This window comes from Camelus bactrianus, chromosome 15 (assembly GCF_048773025.1).
Source record: "Camelus bactrianus isolate YW-2024 breed Bactrian camel chromosome 15, ASM4877302v1, whole genome shotgun sequence".
Lineage (NCBI taxonomy): Eukaryota > Metazoa > Chordata > Mammalia > Artiodactyla > Camelidae > Camelus > Camelus bactrianus.
Window position 1 is genome coordinate 70,573,959 of NC_133553.1, and position 25,985 is coordinate 70,599,943.

The 25,985-nt window shown below is 41.8% G+C and overlaps 1 long non-coding RNA gene across 1 annotated transcript in view; it reads left to right on the plus strand.

Moving 5' to 3' along the window:
- The window catches only part of LOC141573363 (uncharacterized), a 37,882-nt gene extending 12,167 nt beyond the window's left edge, over positions 1-25,715 (plus strand). Inside the window, exons 5-7 of the long non-coding RNA XR_012499064.1 lie at positions 477-676; positions 979-1,102; positions 24,671-25,715. This is a non-coding gene — a long non-coding RNA (uncharacterized LOC141573363). The remainder of the gene's footprint in view (positions 1-476; positions 677-978; positions 1,103-24,670) is intronic.
- The last annotated feature ends 270 nt before the right edge of the window (positions 25,716-25,985 follow it).

Consider the following 25,985-nt stretch of genomic DNA (forward strand, 5'->3'; position numbering starts at 1 on the left):
GGGTGTTGGTGAGGGACCCCATAACCAGGGGCTCTCTTCAGGAACCAGCATATGGGCATTGACCTCTGGAGACCTTTTTCAGCTGCCGGAAATTTTTTCAGATAATGTGACTGAAAAACCACTTCAGCTGGTGATAATTAGGGAATAAAGGAAGAGGAAAAGGGCTTGGATTAGATTAGAAGAGAAGGACAGAATATCAGGGAACCTGGGGGCTTGGCAGTGGGTCCTTGGGAGAGAGGGGAGCAGAGGTGGGGAGGGGCACGGCACTGGAACCAGCTCCTGCACCTGTCCCAGGGCCCAAGTCACACAGCTTTAAATTGGCCCAGGACGCTTTCCTGTCTGGATGTCACCCTGGGCAGAACCTTGAGAATCGAAGGTAAGGGGTGGGCAGCACTCACCTAGGGGATCACTGAGGACTTCGTTCAAGTCCACGGTGCCTTTTCTGGTCATGTGTGTTCACTTGCCCTTTATCTTAGGATCTGAGGAGCAGGAGCAAGGAACGCAGGGAGAGATTCAGGAAGACATCTGACTGTGTTAAGAGACGATAGTCACAGCCACACGGGGAGCGAGGACACTTGCAGCAAAGTAAAACGACTTCACAACTATTGCATCAGAGCTGCCGGTGTGAGAGAGCCTAAGCCTGTCTCAGAGTGCAGGGGACAAGTGGAAAGGAATGGTAAATTTCCACTGACAGTTGAAATTTTGTTAAATAGCCTGCTACTGTTGCTTGTATCACTTGAATGAATGCAGGCATATTTCTATGGGCATTTATATGTTCACTCAAACCCACCAGCCACTCTTGCCCCCATCGGGGATGGGCTTTCTCAAGCACAGTGTACCTCCTGCTTGGGTGGGCCATGCTGCGGGTCCTCGCCTGGGGCCGGGCTGCTACAGGGCACTGAGTCCCCGAGGCACGGCCTGCGAGACACGACAGGAACACCTCTGCTCTTGACTGAGGGCCTCCGTTTCCCCCTGCAGTGTAAGAATGCTGGTGACTGAGTTAGAAGCATGCTTCGAAGCTGTCCATGTCCTTGCCATCCAGAAGCGGAGCCTGGGAGCTACCGAATTTCTCCAGAATGCAGTTTACATTCATCTTCGACAGGTGAGTTTATGTGCTTTTACAAGTGGAGGAATTACTGCAGTTTTCCTGGAACTTACTCACCACTAGTCCATCTGATTTTTCTGTGCTTGGATTCAATATGGCATGCTAAAAATTCTGGAGTCAGATCTTGAAACCCTGATGAAGAGGATTATTTTATTTCTTTATATGATAGTATTTTACTTACAAAATTCAGAGTTTTCGGTTCTTTCAAAAATTTTTTGGGGGGTTGGAGAAACAACTTTGCTCTTACCATCTTTGTGACCTGTTGCTTTGTGCCTCTCACCTGTCTTCTGTCACTTCTGAGGCGGTTCCATTTGTGACCCTGTCCGGGTTGTTCATGGTATAAAACATAAAGTCTGTAAAACTACAGTCCCATTTACTCCGAAGACATTCCACAAATACTACTTAAATCTGGGTTTGGTTTTAAGAAGACAGAAGCATTAGAACATGTACTTGCAGGTTGCTAGTGCAAACTCCCCAAATCAATAGTCTAGCTCAACATCTAATATCTTTCTAATCTACCTTGGATTTGTATGGATAAGTGAAGCAGTTTGCTAAGAACTCAAGACCAGGGTTAGAATACAGGCTGGTGTAGCTCAGCAGGTCCTCCCAAGCTGATGCTCTGCCAGAGGGCGGGTCCTAGGGGAGAGGGCGTGTCCTCCCCTCCCTGAGCTGACAATTTGATGGCCAAGACCTTCATCAGGTGAAGAACTTGACTTTCTTCTAAGAACAGTGGGTTTGAAATCAGTCCTAAAAGCGTGGGAGTGACACAATCCCATTTGTCTCAAGTAGGGGAGAGTGGCTTTGGGGCCACTTGGGAGACTCGTGAGTCCAGGTGGGCAGTGTTGGTGGCTTCCACTTGACCGGTGGGATGGTCAGTGGGTAAAAGCGAACAGATTGAAGGCATCTTTAGATGGTAAAAAGGAAAGGATGAATGCTGTCTGTGAAGGTAGGATGGAGGAAGGAACAGGTTTCTGGGTGGATTAATGAGGTAAGTGATGGTCCTGCTGTGCTCTGAGGAGGGAAAGCTGTAGAGGGATTTCTGGGGGATAACTGATGAGTACAGCTGTGGGTAAAGTGAACGGCTGTTAGATGTGTGGTTTGGGAGCTCAGGTGAGAGCCAGTAGTGAGTAGGGGGAGGGGAGAGAGACTTTCAAATCAGTTTGTCTTGTGAACATACAAATAAGGATGAGTAATGACACAATTAAAACCTCTATATTCTGTATTTAAAGCCCAGTAACATTTTGCTATATTGACTGCAGAGGTTCTTAATTTTTTTTAATAGAAATAAAATAAATAGAAACAAAATAGTGGAGATAATGAAATTCTTAGAGTTGATGTGTGTCCTTGTATGTATTTTCATACCTCATCTGTTTATAACCATAATCTACAAATAGATCGCTTGGTTAGCATAAGAGTTAAACAGAGGTACGTGACACACAGTGTTGGGGCTTGAAGCTGATCTTCTCGGGCAAATTAAGTCACCTCTCTGTGCCTTAGTTGCATCATCTGTGACTTCCCCCGGGCCCCTCATCACAGCTGATTTCCTAGACTAGATGTTGGGAGGGAGGCTGCTGAAGGGAATAAGAAGTGGCAACTTCTAGGGATATTGAAGAGAGAGACAAAAGCAGATTAAAGCCAATAAACTGAGTAAAAATACCCTCAAAAGAGAAAGAATCCCGCAGTGTTTTGAGCCACTTAGCGTAAGGGAAACAAAATCAGGTAGACCCAAAGCTCTTGAGCATGTGAGTATTATGGGTGGGAGGGTGTCATCAGAAAAGGGTTGAGAAAAGGCCTTTTCATTTCCCTAGACGTTTCCAGTAAGGATGGGGAGCAGAAGAGAAAACCCCCTGCTTCACAGTGGAAGCTGCTGTTTTGTGCAAAACTGACCAAAGTTTGGAGACCAGCCATCAGCGGTGCTGGCAAATGAAGAGACTTTGAGATTGGGTGGGGCACTTGCTGCGACTTCCAGGTGACCTGCGGGCTGGGGGCTGTGAGGCAGGCAGTAGGCTTACAGGGTGACCCGGGCATAATCCCTGGCTCTGAGGCTGCTGGTCTGAGTAGCAAACATAGGCACCCGCAGTCCTAATGGGGCAGCTCGGGATGTGGCCTGGGACACCTGCTGAGCTGAGGGTGAGAAGAGGGCTTCCCTGAGGGGGTGTCATTCGGAGAGTGGGAACGTGTTCCAGCAGGGGAGGAAGAGCCTCTGAGCAGGGTGCTGGATGCACAGGCAAGACCAGCCTGAGCACGGAGGCTTCTGGGAGCCAGAAGTCATACAATGGCCCGAATCACCTTGTTCCTGCGAGACTGCAGGGAAAAGATGCTGAAAAAGTAGGCTAGGGTCAGACCCTGTGGTGTTTTATGAGTGCCAGTAATGGACTGGTCAGGCAGGCACGAGAGAACCCTGTGGGCGTCCCAGCTGGGGCGTCACACCGGAGGGAGGAGCAGAGTTATAGACTTTGCCACTTATTAGCTGTGTGACTTTGAGCAAGATCACCCCACCTCTCTATATATATATCTTCGTCTGTAAAGTGACAGAGTGACAAGCTCGTGTAATCAGAAGGCTTAGTTTAGCTCTGATCCTCTGTGTCCAGTCCTGTCAGTGCTGCCCTGTGAGGTTCTGCAGCGGCTGCTCTTACCCTGGGAAGGGAGGGCGTAGAGGGACATTGTAGTGCCCGAGGGCAGGAAGGGGTTGCTTTAAAAGCAGACATGTTGCCGCCTGCAGCTGCAGGCCTGCAGGCAGTTTGGTTGAAGGTCCTGCAGGGGACTTTGGAGGCCTTAGGTCGTGGAGAGTACTTTGGACGCCTTAGCTTCGTCTTAAGTCTTGTTTTCCCTTGCGGACCGGATTTGCCTTTGCAGATTGATGCTGAAGATTTGGGCTTCTAGCAAAGCTGTTTTCAGAGATGGGTATATACGTAAAATATCGTATAAAATAAAATGATTTATTTAACGTGTGGGACTTCGCAGCTGTTGGGAACAGCTCTGTTGTCCTGGTTGTCACGGAGGACACCAAGGGTCAGCAGAGCGTGCGGGAAGGCAGGTAGCCTGCAGTGCTGCTGCGGGGTGTTCTCCCGAGTAGAGCACTCTGCTGAGTTGACTCCTCTGAGTTTGGTTGCCAGATGAGCAGACAGCAAATTAATGAGTTCTGGTGGGATTGTATAATGACAGGAAGTAGGAGGAAACCGTAGTTTTTCCAGACTAAAACAAGCTTTTGTTTCCTGATCCAGTGTGTTCCATTACAGAATTGATGAGTTGTGTCTATTCTGGGACTTCATTGAAATAAACGTTCAGCCTAAATGATAAGAGTTATGTTTTATTTGGCTGGAGGACTCAAGCCGTTATGGCAACCTCTCAGATCACTCTGAGGGACTGTTTCCAATAGGTAGGGGAGGAGCTAGGATATATAGAAGTTTTACAAGAAAGACCAGGTAGTTGGAACAATAAAATATTGCTTGTTATCTAAAGAAAACCAGATATCTCAAGATCAAGTATTTAGTGCTTTTCTATGTATGGGAGGAAGCAAACATTTGTGTCATTGAATTCATCCCTTTGGCAAGTACCTAGCTATCTAGGGCCAGTATCCTGTCCTTTCTTACTCTGAGTCCGCTCAGAGGGCACCACTGTGAGTGGCTGAGAGGCTGGGATGCAGGCATGCACTCGTTGGGGGTGGCAGCAGCCGCTGATGACTTGGTTTCAGCATTCTTTGTTTACTGACATGGTTGCAGTATTTTCATTCACAGTGCTCCCCCTTGGTCCTAAATTCTGCCAATGTTTTGAGAGACATTTCATGACCAATTTTGTCCCATGGTGCTAGGATGGCTCAATCCTAGTTCAGGTGAAGATCTTCTGAGTTGCCATTCAAGGTGTTAGTTTTTTATCAGGCCCTGTTGATACTAAAATTTCTCTGGATCACCTGTCTTACTTGTTTGTTATGATCCAGGAAGTGTTTTCCCTTCATTGCTCATTCCCATACCTAGAATCACACTATTACAATTACTTTATTCAGGGTTATAAATTTTATCTATTTCTTCAAGATGTTTAGTCATCATCAATTTTGTAGGCCTAGTTACACTTTGGGAAATGTAACAGACAATTTTATAAAATAGATAGGATATAAGTAATACAGCTAGTAACGTTAATAAAGTCACGATTAAGAATTTAATAGTCGGGAAGTTGTATTTTGGGGTTAAAATTTTGCTTGTGTTTCTGATTGAGTTTGAGTGATCTTATGAGAAAGTTCATATTTATGGTCAGTCTCAGAGCAGGTATTAATTGGTCAGGTGAGGTCTCCCACCTTGTAAGATCAACAGAGGCCTAAACAGAACTATAATTTCTTTTTAGAATAACGTTTCTGAGGGCTATCTAGTTAGAGCCTTGGAGTAGGGAAACTCACAAAGGTAACACAGAAGAACTAGACATAGGTAATTTACCATAAACTTAACAATTGGAGTAGTTCATAATCAAAGGTAGGAGAAATTATCACAGTAATTTTTATGCAGGCCTGGTACGGTGTCTTGGGTCAGCTGTCTACCTCAGATATCGTCTTCTTCTCATCCTGGCCTGGTAGCTTTTTCTCCATTTGGGCATTGTTTTAAGGTGAGCAGTGTTCTATAGGCCAGTGCATTGCAGGGGCTATTTCTGATAGGAAATGAACCCGAAAGTCCGTTTCCTTCAACTTTGGTTTGTATGGTCTATTTAAGGGTACCTGATAAAGGGTCCTTTCATTCAGGTAGGAGAGAGTTAAGTCATGCCTGTTCCAGTTTGTATAATCCCCTGGCTGCAGGTCATGGGGCATTGGAACTTTACCCAAGGATAGATTAGTGAGCTTCAGAAACAAAGCTAGAGTATCCTATTAATAATTCAGTTAAACTGTACAGCAATGTGACATAACAGCAAGGAATGATTGGGAAGTGTGTTAGTAAATACGGACGTCAATTAACAAAGCTAGAATTTAATATCCACTAAAATATAATCTTTTTTCTCTCTAAAGTTACCCTCATTTTTCTCAAATAAAGCCATGTCAAGATTAATTGCTTTACAAGTTGTCTGATTATTTGATCATATAGGCTTTTTTAAATTGGCTGTGTTGGAACTTTTAATTAGGAGTCTCAGTGTAGAATGTTAATAAGGTTTGCTAAGGCCAGGAAAGCCCCGTCAAGGGCTTGTCATGGATTTCTGCCTTACAGATTTAGGTAAATTCTTTTCTCTTTAAAATCCTTAAAATACCTTGAGATTCCTATATCTGTTAGGAGATGATCTTCCTCATTTGTCTGATAGAGCCACTGGGGACCTAAGAGTTTTTAGTCTATTGAGGGATCAGATAGAGAGAAAAGATAACTGTTCCAAGTCTGATTACATAGGTATAATTTATCAAATTGCTTTGAATCGTAGCTAGCTTAAAGAGAAGAGATTCTTTATGTCTGGGAAACAGGTTAAAAGCCAGTAGTATTTTAAACAAAATCAAAAATTATAACCATATTCACCAGTTTACTCAGTCCCATGTAACTAATTCTTTTAATCACAGTTTTCATTGGAAATTTAAAATTTCTTACCCAGTTTAGTTCACTGCTATAGTTTGAAATTTATTAGAAATCAGTAAATCTCCTTGAAGAGCAAGCATTTTGCAAAACCATCAGAAGACAACCATTAACTGTCTATAAATGACAAAAGATTTAAAATCATGGTTAAACACCGTTACAGTATAATCGATAAAGAAACCTGGTCACTATACCCAGAATTATCACTGGTAACATTTCAGATATACCAGAAGTTTAGGGAGTCCATATAATTTCTACAATATCTATATTAATAATATTTTCTCATACAATATAACCTTAGAAGATTTATTATTCTTTTGACAATACCGTGTTATTTAACATGCCAAATGAAATTTACTAGATTAAAATCTCTCTTTGGGATGTTTCAGGGGCCCTCTGTAGCATCCCAAACTTAACTGGAGATTAAAAGAACTTTAATTAGAAATTGATATTTGGGGAGCTTGTTAAAAGATTTCAGAACACTTGGTCAGATAAACATATAGATCACTGTAACGTAGTACTAATTCATTAACAAGAAAATGCGTCAAAGGTAATGGCACAACAGATCAGTTAAGTGGTATAAGAAGTTTTACAATCTGTTACTGAAGGTGGATTAACATTTTAAGAAAATTTTTTCCTCTTAACAGCGAGAAAACCAAATCTAGTCTTGTACCTGCTTACTTCTAAGATTCATTTACTTTGCCCAAGTTGATTCTAAACTTAGCCAATTCCGACCACGTATGAAACTCTTTCCTCAGGGTTCCTCTTCCACAAGCCTTCCATAGCTTTCTATACTCATATTAGTGTGTCCCTTATTTTCTCTTCCATTCAGAAGTAACCAGCTTCAGGAGAAATTCACTATTTTTCATTAACAAAATATAATTCCATTCTTATATCTTCCTTTACACATTTATCTTACTTTCCTAGGATACTGAGATCATTCCCTTAATAATAGAGACTATTTCAGTGTGGCATCATCCATTTATTAGTATTTCTAAACACCTTTATTTTCTCTGTAAGAGGAAGTTACATGTTAAGTAATTCATATTTCAATCTTATTTTATCTGAAAATGGCATAGCTATTTAATAAAATCCTATCATTTGACTTAATTTAGCACAACTCTAGAATTTAAAGATACCAAACATTTAGAGATTATCTTAAGCATACATTTTAAAAATATATTTTAAAAATTTACCCAAAGCTCTCATCTCATTTGCATTTAATTTACTTAAAATTTTACCACACCACATTACTGTTTTTTTTCTTGACAATTCTGCAACAGATATAACAGGATCTTATTTGACTTTCATTAAACCTAGGTACAGTAAAAGCATTATACTTAATATTGATGACTTTAAAGATGTCTATATTAATTAGAACATTCTTAAATTAAACAATATCAAATATTATCTTAATATTGAATATTTTCCAGTTCACGTGACGCTGAAAGTCAATTTGTTCAGTTTTTATTTTAAAAATACTTAATTTTCAAGCTCTTATGTTTTACGTCAATTAAGCAGATCTCTGACTGATTTTTTTTTAGCTGTAGAAATATCTCACATCAATAATGTGTACACAGTCTTATAAACAGACAAAAGCTAGAGATCTCATATCTTCACTTTAAAACTTACTTATAAGATAGGTATAATAATAGTTGGAGTAAAGTGAATTTGCTTGCTCAAATCACTAAGGCTTGCTATTTATGAAACAGACATTTAAGATTTCTTGACAAAGTCTGAAGGACACGTCAGAGTTCTGAGTTCTAAAATGCCAAAAATTTCTTGGCCTTAAGTTTTATTTCGTTGAGCTAATTAGGCTCAGTCCTAGGTCACTGTTTGCTGTATTTCCATTTCTGATCTGCAAGACAAAGACACAATCTTCCAATTCCCCAGAGAACTGCTCTGTCACCCAGACCCAATTTTCTCTCCTTAATTGGCATTTTTTTATCAGTGAGAAGAGCTGTAAACAAAGAATTCCATTTTTTAAAACCTTAAGGTTTAATTTATCATGTTTTCCAAAGCTTGCATAAGGCATTTAGTAAGGTCTCTTTTCCTTGAGTTATAAGTTAAACCCATTGTAAACCTCTTATTATATTTTTTTATTAGCCACTGAATATTAGTTTTTAGTTTTACGTTATACTGGACGGCTCATGTAACTCTGTTGGTTTCTTTTCCTTTGTTCAATTAATATTTTCTGAGGGACAGATTTGTGCCCAGACTTATAAAACCAAGAAGGGGAAGCGTTTTTCCATTGAAACACATCTATCCCACAACATAATTAAGCAAAACTTTTATATAAAGACCATTTAAATATACCAATTTTACAGACATTTATCTCAATTTTATTAAATCTTATACCTTTAATTTTTATATTTATGTTTTAATCAATAATTCTTATTTATAGAAGGAGTGCCAGAAGCCTTTTTTTTTTTTTTGTGCATTGTATCTAATTTTATAGAAAAGTCTCTAGGATGCCCAAGTTTCAGCCAAAGAGCTTAGACCCTTCTCAATTTTTAATTTGATTAATTGGTCTGTTGTCCCAATCATTGATCAAGTATTTCAGTCTATATATACATATATTTTAAACTGCGGCAAATAAAACGGACTTGTTTGAACTTTAATGTTGGGGGGCAGTAGGTGATCTATTTGGCCCTTTTTTTTTACTTTATGTAGTGTAGTATCAAAACCTTGTACCTAAATCCAAAAATGTCCATTTTATTTATCTCATTCAAAATAACCATATAAAAATATTTATCCACTTGGGTTAAGCCCCTTATCTTTTTTTTTTTTGACCTTTTAACAATCCTTTTTCCAGTTATTCAACCTAATTAACATTAATTATTCTAAGTTTTTATTAGCATCCCTAGAACCATTTATCGGAAAGGAAAAACACAAATGTAGCTTTTCAAACCAGTTTTATTTTTTTCACTAAGTTCTTAGCTTAAACATTAGATATATTTTTCTACCTTTAAAATTGATTTTAATAGATACCAATAAAACAGCTGTTTATAATGAGATCTCTTTCAACTTTCACCAATTTAAAAGTTTTTCCAAATTAAAGGATCCATCATATGGCCATCAATTTATATATATATATATATATATATATATATATATAATAATATATACATTATTATTATATAATATATATATATAATATATATATAGTGATTTTAAACCAATAAGATGAAGAGGCTCTTCCACATGAGAGTGGGGGTGTTGCCTAAATAAAATTCAAAGGTTTACTCTTCAAAAGCTAAAGGCCTTTGTGGTCCAGGCTGATGAAACAAAGTTTAAGATGGCAAAATATCTGACAATTGGTACAAAGAATTGCTTAGAATCCCAATTTATTTGCGTGGCCACCATATGTACACAATACTTGAACCTTTTGTATGGCAGAGTCCAAGGTTTCCTTTAAAAAAAAAGTAAACTTATATATACATACATACACACACTTAAAACACCCAGAGAAAGATAAAACGTTTACATTTCAAGGACACAGGAAGAGAAATCCAAGTTCCCCCTAACGGGAATTTTGTTTGTATAAGTTCAGAATTCCAAAAAATGTTTTTATCAGGCCTGGTTAGTTACTTTCATAGTGAGTTTTTTTTTTTTTTCTAATTCCCAATTAATGCTGTAAGTTTTGTACGTACATAAACCTGGCTGGGGTAATAGTTGGAGGCTGGCAATCTGTCATTTTTTCTTTTCTTTTCTGTTTTTTATTTTTTTTGAAAGTTCTATTCCACATTGTAAGGTCGGGTTCTCACAATAAATTTGCTAGTAAGATTTCCCTCAGGGACAAATCTATGGCATGAAGTCTTTGCCTCTACCACTCCTGCAAGATTCTCTGTCACCAGAGAAAGCTGTTACCAGCCAGGAGGAGGGTCCCATTTTTGGAGTTGTAAGGTTACTCATAAGAGTTTTACTTTTATCCTGAAAAATTCAATGGAGGTAACCAAATTGAGGAAAACATTAGACCAACTTCTTACCTAAACACTCAGCCCTGAACCCAGTGTCCTTCAACTTGGACACACTCGGGACGTCTCCACTGGGTGAGTATTTTCCTGGTATGATTCCACCAGCCCCACTTCGGCCGTCTCCGCAAGGTGGGTATTTCCCGTTATCTTTCAACCAGGCCCCACCCAGTATGTCTCCACTGGGTGGGTAATTCACCCCAGTATCTTTCAACTGGAGGGCCAGTTACCTGGAAACACCGCCAAATAAAACTCAGGATCATCAAACAATATGTGATTTCCAAGAACCAAGAGAGACTCACCCAAATTCATCTGGACTCCCCAAGGAGGCAGATGGGCACAGAGGGCCACTTATGGTACCAAGGATCCAGATACTCGGAGAGTTCAGGTGGAGAAAGTCTGCTCTGGGTCCCTTCATGGTGTCCAAAACTGTTGACTGAAATACATGTGCAGCCTAAAGGTTAAGAGTTATGTTTTATTTGGCGGGATGACTCGAGCCATGATGACAGCCTCTCAGATCTCTCTGAGGGACTGCTCCCAAGAGGTTGAGGAGGAGCTAGGATATATAGGAGCTTTACAACAAAGACCAGGTTGTTGGAACAGTAAAAGATTGCTTGTTATCTAAAGAAAGCCAGGTATCTCAAGTTCAAGAATTTAGTGCTTTTCTATGTATGGGAGGAAGCAAATATTTTGGACTCCCTGAATTCATTCTTTAAACAAGCACCTAGCTACCTAGGGCCAGTATCCTGTCCTTTCTTATTTTGAGTCTGCTCAGAGGGCACCATTGTCAGTTGCTGCAGCTGCTGGGCTGCAGGCCTGTCCTCGCTGGGAGTTGGCGGCAGCCGCTAATGACTTGGTTTCAGCACTCTTTGTTTACTGACATGGTTGCAGTATTTTCATTCACATTGTAGTATTTTCATTCACGGTCTGATTATGGATAATCTGCAAACTTGGAAAGCAACCGAGATGGAATTACTGCAGGTACATTCTTCTTTAATAAGCCGTGTGCAAACATAAACATGGAGGAAGCTTACATTTGGATTTGGTGGTGTAGGGAAGGGTTTCTGCACATTACAGGAGAAGGCAATGCAGAATTCCTTAAGTCCACCTTTCTTTTCTGTACTGGTTTCTGAGAACAGTTTATGGTAATTAACCAACATTGACAAATGGTGGCACACATTGCATTTAAGAGCTGGCCGGCTGCAAACTTGTGTATTGGACAGGTGGAATTCATAGGCAAATGGTCAGGTGGATGGGAGAGAGATGGAGCCTAGGCCTGGGCCCAGATTCCGGTTTAAATCGGCATTTCCTCACCATACGGCCTTGGACTAGAATGCAACCTCTCTTAACCTGTTGGTGAATCTGTGAAATGGGCATGATAATATTCGTTTCTTCCTGGGATTGTTGTAAGTTCTAAAGAGTATTGTAGCACACATGAAGCACTTAACACACTGGCACTTAGCAGTGTTCACTGTGTGCGGCCGCCCCGCTTGGCATGTGTCAGAGCCGTAAAGGCAGCATGTGTCTGTTGAGGATGCACTGGTAGCCCCTTGAATAGGTTGTGAATATGGTGATTCCCTTTAATCTTGGTAACTCTGTGTGCCATGGGAAGTTATTTTCATGGACAGATGAGGAATCTCAGGGTAAAGAAGACTGTGTAATTTGCCCAAAGTCAGACCATAATTTTGGGTGCAGGGGCCTCTGTTCAGCATGGGCCCCAGGGTCTTCTGCCCTCTCCATTCAGCACCACAACCAGATGTGGGGTCGGCTGTTTCCCAGCCCAGAATATCGGGCAGGCCGCAAGACACACCTGGCTCTGCACTGCTTGAGCAAAAACTCGGGAGGAGAGGAAGTTACAAAAGGGATAAACATAAAAACAGATGACAGCAAACTGTGATCAGCACTGAGAAGGAAAGGAACACGCCTCGCAATGCAGAGCTGCGAGCTTTCCCGTCGGGGCTGCTCTGGGGGCGTTCATCTCAGCTAAACAAACTCTGCTGCTGCACCAAGGCAGGAAGGCAGGGAGCGTGTGGCCAGGTAGACAGGGCCTTGTTAATCATACTCATTCCCCATTAAGCTGCAGCTGTCACGGGCACTTACCTAGTAAACAGATGTCTTCCATAATCATCACGCACTTTTCTTGGTAGTTTTATTGCCCCACCTTTGAGATGAGGTCATTGAAGCTGGGCAGTTTGCTGCATGCCCGTGATCACCATGGAAATACCCCCACTGGTCTTTCAACCTAGACTGGTGTGGCTGTCATGTCCCAGCCCTGTGAATGGCATCGTGTTGCTTCTCCCAAGTGTCCCAAATGACTGACATTGATATTCTTAATTCGTAGGAAATGGTAGGTGACAATAGGAAAAAAAGGTAGTAAGAAATTGTTTGGAAAACTAGAACAAAATCCAATTCTTCCCCAGCTGGGGGAGCGTACCCTGTGTCACTCACCCCACTCACTGCGTGTCACCTCCTCCCTGCCGTCTCCGCATTCAGAAGCCACTCTGAGCCTTTGAAGAACATTTTGCCTCATGACACTGTTGACTAGGACCTGCGACTTCTCTGTCCCTGGTTAACTCTCTCTTCAAAGCCATTTAAATTTTTTGCAGGCTCCTCCGCTCAGATGTAAGAATATTCTCTTTCAACTTCTTGATGAAGCTCCTTAATGAAGATCTCGTGAAGGAAACTTAGTCAAAACCTGGGAGGTATGCACACAGTGACTGCAACCTCAGCACTTTATGAAGTTCAGAATCAGATTTGTGGGTGACTCAGGAAAGGTTTTTTTATGGTAACAAGGGGAAAGTGAAAGGATGCAGGCTGTGTGAGACTGAAACATCTCGGTCCCAGCCAGCAAGGCACCTGCGTTCAGGATGGTGTGTGGGGAGTGCAGAGTTCTCACAAAGAAAGAAGTGTTGGGATGGGAGGGAGGACAGTTAGGTACTTTACTGTGGAGGGAAAAAGTGGGTTAAGCATTTCCTGGTTGAACAAGAGGACTGTGACATGATGTGCTTGTATTTTGGAGAGAAGGGTTTTGTGGGGACAGGCCTAGGGAGAACGCTCTGTGGCTGTGGAGTCAGCACAACAGAGAAACACAGAACCGTGCAGACCCCAAGGCCCCTGCTGGGGAAGAGGCTGCCCGCCAATTCGAGCCCTGGGGGCAGCTTCTGTCCCTTAGCTGGGGCCTCAGAGCTCCCTTCACAACCCAGTCCTGTTGATACAAGGAATAAAATGTGAGGCATGAGAAGGGCTGTGTCCCAGGCTTTGGTTGAGCCCCTGGGATGTGTCCCACCAGATTTTGTTCCTTGGCTTTGTGCAGTAAAGTATTCAAGAGCAAGCCAGTGTTGAGGAAAGGTAGATTTATTCACAGAGACACATTGAAAGGCAAGAGAAAGGCCACGAGGTGTGGGGTTTGTGTGCTCAGATTAAAAGTAGGTACACACTCCACAGAGTGTGGGCTTTCTCCGAAGAGGGAGAGAGAGGGGTGACCGCGAGGTGGCGCTGTGTTGCTCGTTTTCTTGGGCTTGGTGGTTTCATTTGCTAATATGTAGAAGGACCAGCCTAAGGGCAAGGGGCTGGGATTCCCAGGGAGTTGGCCATTTCCCACCCTGTGACCTTTTGTGGCTAGCCTTGGGACTGCTATGGTGCCTTGGGGCATGTTATTCACCATGTTACTATTACAATGGGTGTATAATGAAGCTCAAGCTCTGCTAGAAGTTAAATCTCTTCATCCTGAGCCTCAAGGCCTACTGGGGGTTGAATCCTTCACCATTTTGATGTTAATTGCTGTGGCCTTCCTTGAATGGCTGTGCTCTGCCCCCTTCCATCCTGTCTCACTGTGATGACACAGAGAGAGCAAAGGCCGGGCCCTGCCTGTGCTCTTGCATTTAACAGCAGGAAGTGCGGAGTGGGCTTATGATGACTCTGAGTGGTGAGAAAGATGTTTCAGATTTTGCCACGTGAGACATGGGGACCTGCCAGCAGCCATCACAGATTTATCTCAAGGACATTATCGCTTGTGTTGTTACAGAAACAACAGGCCAGCCAAGAAACATGCACTGAGATTTATTACGCTGGCGGGCTCAGAGGGGCTTCTGTTCCGAAGCTCTGAGCACCTCCAAGACCTGCACATGAGGTTCTATAGGGTTAATTACAAGTAAGGGGCTATTAGCCAATAAGGCTCAAACAACAAAAAGCAAGGAATCAGTACACTGAAGCTTATGAATTTGGAAGAGATCACTTTACTGACAATTGTTGACCTTGGATTTACGAGTTAGGTTATTAGCCCATTCAACTGACACTAAACTTCAGATTTACGAGTTAGCCCAGCAATACTTAGATCAGTAAACCGACACTTATCACACTTAGATTTGTGACTTAGCTCGTTAGCCCAGCTGGGATTTTCCTTCACAGTGTCATTCATCTTTTCTATATTTCTTTTTTTTTTTTAAGTATTTAATCCAAATTTAATATCAGGTTTTTTTGGAAATTTCAGAATATCAGAAATATCAGAAATTTTTGGAAAGAAATCTTTGGGACTCTTTTGGGGGGGTAGGTAATTAGGTGTATTTATCTGTTAGTGGAGGCCCTGGGGCTTGAACCCGGGACCCCGTGCACGCTAAGCACACCCTCTACCACCCCCCCATGATCTTTTCTTTTTGCTTTAGCTGCCAAGAATCTTACAGCTGAATTTCTAGTCGGCCTTTAACACTTGCCCTGACTCCAGGGAATCCATTTTTATGACTTTACCTCCCCCAGGTTTCATTTAAGTATTGAATCTCCAATTTCTCTTCACTTTCAGTTTTGCCTTTTTGTTGTTATGGTTGTTAAGGTGTGTTTAAAAAAATTGTTTAATTTCTCTTTTAGCAGGAGGCTGAAAGTAAATAAATATGTAAACAAACAGCACACTTAAATGCTTTTATACATTCTAAGCTGTTTAGTAGTTACTTAAATACCGAATTGAATATTAAAGTGATAACATTTTTAAATTATTTTTTAATTTTTTACAAAGATATAGCTGATTTGAAATATGATATGTTTCAGGTGTACAATAGATGCTCCATTTATAGTTACTGTAAACATTGGCTGTATTCCCTGTGTTGTAAGATACATCCCTGTAGCCTTACATTACATGTTGCAATTTGTATAAGAAAGTTGGGTAACGCAGAGTCTGGGGCATGGCTGTGTCTGACCCAGGGTCACGCTCACCCTGCCTGTCAGAGCCCAGGCCCTCTCTCCTGTCTGCAGGGCAGCGAGTGGAGGCAGCCCTCATCAGCGCTGGCACCACCCTCTGAGCAGCAGTGACAGCAGTGTCTGTGTGTGGACGTGCATAGTGTTTTTCCAGGAGCTTTACATGCATTTCTGCATTTAATAATTAAAGCCCTCCTGTGAGGAAGCGTTTTATGATTTTAATGAATAATACATTTTATTTTGATATTGATAGACTTCAAACCTCCGGAAAATTTACAGAAGTAGTACAGTAAACGCTTAGCTACTGTTCACCTTAAAGGGCACTATTTGTCCTTTTGTGTCTGGCTTATTTTAGCATAAAGTTTCAAGGTTCATCCATAATGTAGCCTGAGTCAGTACTTTATTCTTTTGGTTTCATAATATCCTTTTTCTTTTTTTCGTTTTTGGTCTATTTAAAAATATTTTCATTGAAGTCTAGTCAGTTTATAATGTTGTGTCAGTTTCTTGTGTACAGCACAACAATTCAGTTAAATAGGAACATACCTGTATTCATTTTCATATTCTTTTAAACATAAGTTACTATAAGATATTAAATATATTCTCCTGTGCTATACAGTATAAACTTGTGGTTTATTCTATACATACTCAGTATCTGCAAATCTTGAACTATCAATATATTCCTTCCCACACCCTCTCCCCTCTGGTAACCATAGTTTGATTTCTATGTCTCTGTGTCTGTTTCTGTTATGTAGATAAGTTTATCTTTTTGTGTCTTTGTTTTTTGATTTTTTTTTTTAAGATTCCACATGTGAGCGATCTCATATGGTATTTTTCTTTCTCTTTCTGGCTTACTTTTCTTTGAATGACATTCTCCAGGTCCATTCATGTTGCTGCAAGTGGCATTACTTTATTATTATTTTATGGCTGAATAGTAGTCTATTGGAGAAATATACTACAGTCTCTTTATCCAGTCATCTTTCAGTGGACATTTAGGTTGTTTCCATGTCTTGCTATTGTAAATAGTGCTGCTGTGAACATTGGGGTGAAAGTGTCTTTTTGAGTTAGGGTTCCTTCTGGATATATGTCCAGGAGTGGGATTGCTGGGTCATATGGGAGGTCAATTTTTTGTCTTTTGAGGAACCTCTGTACAGTTTTCCACAATGGCTCCACCAAACTGCATTCCCACCACAGTGCAGTAGGGTTCCCAATTGTCCGTAGCCTCTCCAGGATTTACTGTCTGTGAACTTCTGAATGATGGCTATTCGGACTGGTGAGAGGTGAGTCTTGATTGCAGTTTTGATTTGCATTTCTCTGATAATGATATTGAGCATTTTTTTCATGTGCCTATTGGCCATTTGTATGTCTTCATTGGAGAAAAGTTTCTTTAGGACTTCTGCCCATTTTTGAATTGAATTGTTTGTTTTTCTTTCTTATTAAGTGTAAAAACTGTTTACATATTCTGGGAATTAAGCCCTTGTCAGTTTCATTTATTGCAACTATTTTCTCTCATTTCATAGATTGTCTTTTTGTTTTGCTTTTTGTTTCCTTTTCTGTGCAAAAGCTTGTAAGTTTAATTAGATCCTACTTGTATTATTTTGCTTGTATTTCTATTGCTTGAGTAGACTGCTCTAGGAAAACATTGTTGAGATGTATGTCAGATGTTTTGCCTATGTTTTCTTCTAAGAGGTTTATAGTGTCTTGTCTACATGTTTAAGTCTTTAAGCCATTTTAAATTTATTTTTGTGTATGCTGTGAGGGAGTGGCCTAACTTCACTGATTTACATTCAGCTGTCCACTTTTCCCTACACCATTTTCTGAAGAGGCTGTCTACTCCATTGTATGTTCTCACCTCCTTTGTCAAAGATTCAATGACCAAAAGTTTGTGGGACTATTCTTGGTAATTTTGTTTATCCATTCATTGAAGGATGGATATTGTTTGTAACCTTTGGCTACTCTGAATGATACTGCCATGAATATTGATGTGCAAGTGTTTGTGAGAATATGTTTTCATTCTGTTGGCTGTACAGTTGGCCCGCCATATCTGTAGTTTCCACTTCATGGATCCAGATGGCTGGTTGTAAAGGGACTCGAACATCCTTGGATTATGGTATCCAGGGTGGGGGGTTCCTGAAACGAACCCCCCAAGGATACTGAGGGATGACTCTATATGTAGGAGTGGAATTGCTGAGCCATATATTTCTAACCTTTTGAGGAAACACCAGGCTTTTCCAAAGAAGCTGCACCATTGCTCCTTTCCAACGGCTGCATATTGAGGGTTCCCATTTCTCTGCCTCCTGACCGACACTTGTTATTGTCCATGTTTTGATTATAACCATCCTAGTGAGTGTAAAATCAGATATCATTTTGATTTTGATTTCGCAAGTGATGCTGAGCATCTTTTCATATGCTTATTGGCCAATTGTGTATCTATTTAAATACTTGGCATATTTAAAAATTGGGTCGATTTTCTTTGTATTGGTCAGTTGTAAGCATTTGTTTTATATCCTGGATACTAGTCTCTTATTAGATATATGCTTTGCAAAATTTTTCTCCTATTCTGCAGATTGTCGTTTCACTTTAGTTTTTTTAAACATTAAAACAATTTCTTTCTAGGGGAGGTAATTAGATTTATTCATTTTATTTTTCTTGCTAAGCACGCACTCTATCACTTGATATACACCCTTCCCCTTCATTTCACTTTCTTGATGATGTCCTTTGTAACAAATGGTTTTAATTTTGATGAAGTCAATTTTATCTTTCTTTTTTTTCACTTGTGCTCTTGGTATTGTATCTAGGAAGCCATAGCATATCTTTGAACCACAAAGATTTAAACTATGTCTTCTTTTAGAAAGTTTATACATTTAGTTTTTACGTTTCCATCTGTGATCCATTTTGAATTAATATTTTATTTGTTATATAAAATACAGGGGTCCAGATTCCAGATTCATTCTTTGGCCTTCAGATACCCAGGTGTCTCTGCACCATTTGTTGAATAGACTATTCTTTCAATGGAGTTTTGTTGGCACATTTCTGGAAAAATGACTGTAAATGTAAGTTTCCCCCCTGGATTTTTTATTGTTTCTCATAGATTTATGCATCCAAACTTATGCCAGTACCATAATGACTTGAGTACTATAGATTTGTAGTAACCTTTGAGTGAGCCTTCAACTTTGCTCTTCTTTTTCAAGATTGTTTTGGCTGACCTGGGTCCCTTGCACTTCCATATGAATTTTGGCATCAGTTCTTCAATTATTGCAAAGAAGTCAGCTGGAATTTTGATAGGGATTCCATTAAATTTGTAGATCACTTTCGGGAGTCTTAACATTTTTAACAATATTGTCTACCATTCCATGAACATGGGATGCCTTCCATATATGTAGATGTTTTAATTTTTTTTTTGGTGATACTTCAAAATGTTCAATGTGCAAATCTTGTAAAATTTTGTTAAATGTATCTCTCATTTTATTTTTAATGCTGTTGTAATTGGAAAGGCTGAGCTTCCTAAGGGTGGGACTATATATCAATTTATTTATTTCTAGGATTCCTACACAGCAAATACCCTAGATTTATATTTGCTACATAAATCTATCCACAATTCTTCCCACCCCCGTGTCATAAGAAACCAAGACCCAGGTTAAGCTACCTGAACACTTATGTGGAAGTGAGAACTGAGACCCTTGGGTGGGGCTTTGTGCAGATTATACTGAAAGCTTATTCATTATGGCTTCATCTTAATTTCTTTTAAACAATCCTTTCAGTGTATATAGTCAGATACATTAAGAAAATGCCCTTTCGATGTGTGGAGGAGCTAAGACTATAATTTTCAAATAATTTCTAGTGAGAGTGTTGTACTTGAAACTAATTTGCATCAATTTTTGAAGATTTATGTTTCAGGAGCTTTGACTATATAATACCTGTCTTTATTCAATAACTACAACTAAATGCTCAAACAACATGTAAGAGTTTGAGCAAACTGCCCCCGCCCTGTAGTGCTGGTTGGCTGCAGCTGTAACTGGAGTCAAGTCTTACCTATCCCAGTACGCTTGGGTGGATCTGCTCAAAGGGGTTCATCCAATAGTTTGTCGGTAGTCTTTTGGACAAAGCTATAAAGCATTGATTTAAGGTTGCTGGAATGGAATCTATTTTATTAATATTAAGTAAGCATATATTGAGTGCTTACTGTATGTTGGGAATTGTCCCTAGCCTCACATGAATATTATTTCGCTTAAAACCTCTCATATTTCCTAGTTATTCACACTTTACAGATAAGGAGTCTGAGTATTAGGTTTTCTCTCTTTTGGGGGGAGCTCATTATCAATGATGGGAAGTTGTAAGGAAAAAGATACTGATTCATCCAGAGAAAACATTTTTCTGAGAGTCAGCACTGAAGAGGTTGATCATTGTTTGAGTAAGACGAGCCCCGGGTTGTACGGAGTCAGCATCCCTGTCCTGGACACGGCACGTGTAGCACTGCGTGGTGGGTGAGGCGGTGCGGCCGCGCAGGGAACGCGGATGCCGGGCCATTGGGCTGTGCTCAGGCCCGGTGGGGCTTTCTCCTAAGGGAAGTGGAACGTCATTGTCAGAATTTAAGTAGGGGAGAGGGGTGCTCTCGTAGATCACTTTTGTCTTGTAGAATGCTTAGAAACATTTAGAAGGCTCGGCAGGAGGTGATGTGATAAGTCAGAGTAGGGTGGCTGTGAGGTGTAGCAGTGTTCAATATTCAAATGGTTTTCAGTCCCAGGTTTGTGGCTCAGTAGCCGTGTCACTTTGGATGACGCACTCAAGGAAGTGAAACAATTTATCTTATTACTTGAAGCAGTGATATACCGACTTCCCAGGACTTCTGTGGAGATCCAGTGAGATAACGTGTGCACAATGTGCAGCGTGGTCACCAGCACAGAGTCAGTGCTGAGGGAGTGCCAGTGAGAACTTTGTAGGTGAGGTTTGGATGGTGTGACTCGTTGACTGAGGAAATTGGGCCCTGAAGGAGGGGTCCAGTCACATCTGTGAGTGATGGGACTGAGCTGGGAGAGGCAGAGGGTGGAGTTGGAGGTGCCCTTGAAACATCTAAGTGCAGTGCCACAATCACAGAGGAGGTCTAGGCCCGGGCTGTGCATTTTCCTATAATCTCAATCACTGAGGACGCCAAGGTATTGATCATTGAACGTGAAGACATACTTACAGGACAAGTGAATAGTAGTATCATCTCTGTCATCAAAGCTCACGTCTCTTTATTCATCACTCACTTTGCTAATTGGGTACTTACAGAGCTCAATTCACCATCCTCACCTGGGCTCAGGCTCCACAGAAAAGATCTTGTGAGTCTCCCTCTTTTCCAGAAGAAAACACATTTAGCTGGTAGACTTCTCTACTTCGCCAGACTTAGAATTTTAGTTTGTTGATTTAATTCTGTTTTCTGTTGGCCGTCTCCTGACAGGAGAGACATTTTACCTCATGGTCAGGTTTCAATTAGCTGTTACTGAGAACTGCTGATCTGATCCATAGTGTATTTTTTCTATTAACTTTGTAGAGTACTTATCACTTTTCTGTCTTTTCCCTTTAATTTTGTTTCCTCTTCAATGTTCTATCCTATTTGGGGCCTTATTTTATTTTTTAATTCAAAAATGTCTGTTAGCAGTTAAGAAAACAAAAGCAAATAAAAAATGCACATGATAGCTAGATTTAGAATATATCTAGTGTGTTTTCTGTCTCGGCAATGGAGGGTTCTAGAAACTCTTGAAAACCTTCATTACATAAGTTCCTTAAAATGCTGATTAAGAAATAAGACCTTACTTCCTCATCTTTCAAGCTGCACAGCTAATTGTCAAGAAAGTGAGGGGAAATCCTCAGAAGCCAAGTCAACCAGAAAGCAGGGATTCTGGGAGATACACGAGCCTTAGAAGCCCTGGGGGCCAGTTGGCTCCTGAACTGAGTTTCAGTTGCCTTGGCAGGAGGGCAGGAGGTGAGCCCCAGGCCTCTCACACTGGGGGTTGGATGGCTGTTCTTATGTAAGGCCAAGCACATCCTGAGAATCCTGCTTTATAAAAGGGTGAATTAGAAAGAAAAGTAAAAAAGCATTCCTCAAGACAAGGAAGTAAGGAAAGTCAATTTTTTTGGAAGCGGGGAAAAATAGCATATCCAATGTAAGTATTTAGTTTAAATCTGTTCTGGCATGAGAGTGACAACAAACTCCTGGCAGAAAATCACAGCTCCTCCCGGAAAGAGAAGTTGTGTTTTGAATGAATCAGTGGGCAGCCATTCCGAAAAAGGTCTCCAGAGTCTTCTGGATCAAGATACTGGACCCAAACACCTCCCTTCCATGGTCTCATTTAAATAACGAGAAAGGTTTTAAAGGAAAGAAGCCATAATCATAGTTCTATTTATTGACATTAATATATGCTAGGAATTCAGAGGTGACTATGGAGTTGTCACCTCTTTTATGGACCTTACTTTCTATTTCACATAGTTGGGGTACTTGGTGGAGGGTGGTGTTAGTCTGTTGCAATTAGCCAGGACAGGAGATTAAGAAAGCAGTGAAGGGCGGGTGACATTTTTAGCTGAGGACAGTCCTGTTCAGTTGGTCTGTAATTGCAGGCTCGTTGAGTTGTCACTGGAGGGAATTGATCTTATGGAGTTTGGACTTAACTCAGGCCTCTTCAGAATGGACAAGTGAACCTGGAGAAAGACAGTCAAATCTGTGCAGACATTAAAGTCCACGTGAACGTGCTGTATCCCTGAGCCAAAGATAGGACAAGTAGGCAGCACTTCTTGAGGACAGAGGAGTGGTTTTTAAGGTTCTCCAAGAATGAAGCCCAGGGAACCGGGATGGCCAGTTGTCAAACTGTGACGTTGCTCTTTGGATGGTGTACCCACCGAGGTTATTGGCCGTTTATAGGTTTCCATTTCTCTTTAATGCATGACAGGTGATGAGGACGTGGGCATACACTTTTGACACCTTGTCGAAGTGACTGGGTACCTGCCTAGAAGGGCGGGCACAGCTACGGCTGCGCCATACATCTTGCCGCCCATCCCGTTCCCTGGCTCCGTGATCACGGCAGAGTGGTTCCTTGATGACCTGTCCGTCTCCTCTGTGACATCGTAACCCAACAAAATACCGGAGCGTATTAGCTTGGCTTTGTTCTTTTCCATCCTTCCCTTCAAATGATGATGACTGATAATGGACCCAGTTACGTTTGCAGATGATTTACACGTAGTGCTGTCAGTACAAACCTTGTTATCCCCACTGTGTGATCTAGAGAAGAAAGTTACATTCTTTCCAAATTGTTTTGATGCACTTATGTGGGAAAATGATGTACGTTTGAATATGTATTTCCTCTCTGAATCATCATGGCTACAGATGAATATTTGTAGACATGGAATGAGTTTACTGTGTTTGAACTGTATGGTCCCCTAAATTCTCCCCAGCTTTTTAAAGTCATCACTGGAGTGCTACCTCCACAGTGTCCCAAAGCATCCACCACTGCCTGTTCTTCGGACACTGTGAGTTTCCAAGTTGGAGAAGGCTGCTGGCTGTTGAGGCATTCTCTGGCACATCTCTGGCTGGTTGATGTGAGCTTAGCACACAAGACTTGGCAGACAGTATCTAACCATGGTCACGTCCATTTCTGGAACACTCATGGAGGATTTTACACCTATGCTAGTGGCATACGTTATTTCTTTTAGATTTCAAAACAATCATAATTAGATTTTATCACCTGTATTAATAAGGAAACTGTCAAAGCGAGTGATGTGCAGACTTTGGACTGGAACACGGGTCTTTCTGATCCCTATCTCTGTTCCCTCCCCAGCCTATCCTTCCAAATGTCCAGGAGACTCTTCCTCAGTCTTGAGTTTCCCACTGATGTTACCACTGTCTTTGTTTCTGGAGAGGAAAACAAGTCTAAACTTACTTTCCAGTTGGAAATGGAATGGAGAGTTAACCTTGGAAGCCGGGAGAGTCTGTCCTGTGATGAAGCGGTCTCTGAGCCACTTCCATGGGGACGTCACGTCACTGTCTGGGCCCCTTGCACAGCCTGTGCACAGGTGATAAGCCAGATGTGCTGAGCAGTCCTACCGGACAGGGAAGTGCATTGGAAATGAGTTTGGGTATTTGGTTTCATTACATATGTTCCTGAGGGCCTTGGCCTGGCACTTCAAATGGGACCACTCCCTGTCCCACAGACTCGTGCTCTGGGCCCGTGCAGACTTAAAGTGGCCTCAGCCTGAGGCTCAGGGCCCGTGGTGATGAGGAGCATTTTAGTCCAGTGTCTGCCGGAGGCTCTGACACTTCTGGGCCATGGGAATTTGTCCAGGATGATAATAAATCCTCCCCGAGATTCAGATTTCCTTGCCTGTGAGCCGGGGTAGTAATAGTTTCTGAAATGATTGTAATGATTCAGTAATGGGCACAGCGTGTGCTGGCAGGTAGCTGATGTTTAAGGAGCAGAAGTCGCAGTCACTCTGTCAGCCTCTCACTGTGTGCTCTGTGCTTTGAGAGGTTGTGTGTTTGGTGAAAGTCCCGCCCAAACCCTAGGGTGTAGATGAACTGTTGTTCCTTTACTTTCCCGTCCTTTTCCTCTTTCCCTTCTCTGTGTCCCATGTTTAGGTAGCAGATTCCACTGTTTCAGGGAATATGGAACTTTCTAGTAAAAGGAGAGGCGGAACGCGGAAAGGTGGGGCCCAGAGGGGGTCTGGAGCATCTGCACAGCGCTGCTTCCCTGCATTTCTGCATCCGGTCCCATCAGTGCATGAAGTCAGCCTTCCTCTTCCTTCCTGTGTCGTTGGGCCTCTGTTTTAAGGGAAAATTTTTTACGGGTCTTTTTTCCATTACATGTTTCGTTCAGATGCTTGTTGCTTTTCTCCCTGTGCTTCAGCATTCCTAGGAGAGAATTCAGCAGTGCAGCATCCTCTCCGAGCTCTATGAGTTGATCGGCTTCCACCGCTAGTCCGCCTTCTTCAAGCGGGTGGCCCCCGTGCAGCGCGCGGCCCCCGGCATTACGGAGCCTGGCGGGAAGGCCTGCTACCGACTCCTTCTGCAGACGCTTCCTGGCTACAGTCTGTCGCTGGATCTGCAGGACTTCAGCAAAGGTGTTGGAACTAAAACATTGCTTCAGTCCCATTAACCATGCCTGGTTTGGGCCCTGCTGTCCTGTCTCATCAGGGTGAATTCTGATTCGTTTAGAATAGGGCTCAGCAGACTTTTTCTGTCAAGGGCTTGGGAGTAAGTATTTCAGGGTCTGCAAACCTCCTGATCTCTGGTGCAGCTGCTCAGCTCTGCTGTTCAGACGCCAGAGCATCCGGACATTCCACACACCCACAGAGCTTTATTAACAGCGGTGTCTGGGGCTGGATTCAGTGTATGAACTGCAGTTTGCCCCCACAGCCTCCTCACTATTGACGCCTGCAACAGAGCATGCATTTGCGACAATGGGTGAACCTGCACTGACACGTCATCATCACCCAGAGCCCAGACTTGACACTAGGATTTACACTTGGTGGTGTGCACTCTGTGGGTTTGGACAGATGTGCAATGACATGTATCCACCGTCACAGCATCATACAGAGTAGTCTGTCTTAGTGACCTTAAAATGCTCCGTGCTGCACCTCATTCATTGCTCCTTCCCCTCTAGCCTCTGACAGCCACTGATCTTTTAGTCTCTGTGGTTTTCCCTTTCCCAGAACACCATACAGTTGGAATCAGACAGTTGCGGAACCTTCCCAGATTGGCTTCTTTCCCTTAGTAATATGCATTTAAGGTTCCTCCATGTCTTTCCATGCCTTGATAACTCATTTCATTTTAGCACCAAATAATAGTCCATTTTCTGGCTGGACCACAGTTAATCCATTCACCTACTGAAGAACAGCTTAGTTGCTTCTGAGTTCTGGTGATTATGAATAAAGCTGCTATTAACATCTGTATGCAGATTTGTGTGTGGACATAAGTTTCCATTTCGTCGAGTAAACACCAAGGAGCACAGTTGCCGGATCATGTGTTAGGAGTACGTTTAGTTTTGTAAAAAATTGCCAGACCGTCTTCCAAAGTATCTGGGCCATTTTACATTCCCACCAGCAATGCATGAGAATTCCTTATGCTCCACATCCTCACCAGCATTTGGTGCTGTCAGTGTTCTGAGTTTTGGCAGTTCTGACAGGTGTGCAGTGGTACCTCGCTGTTTCAGTCTGCATCCC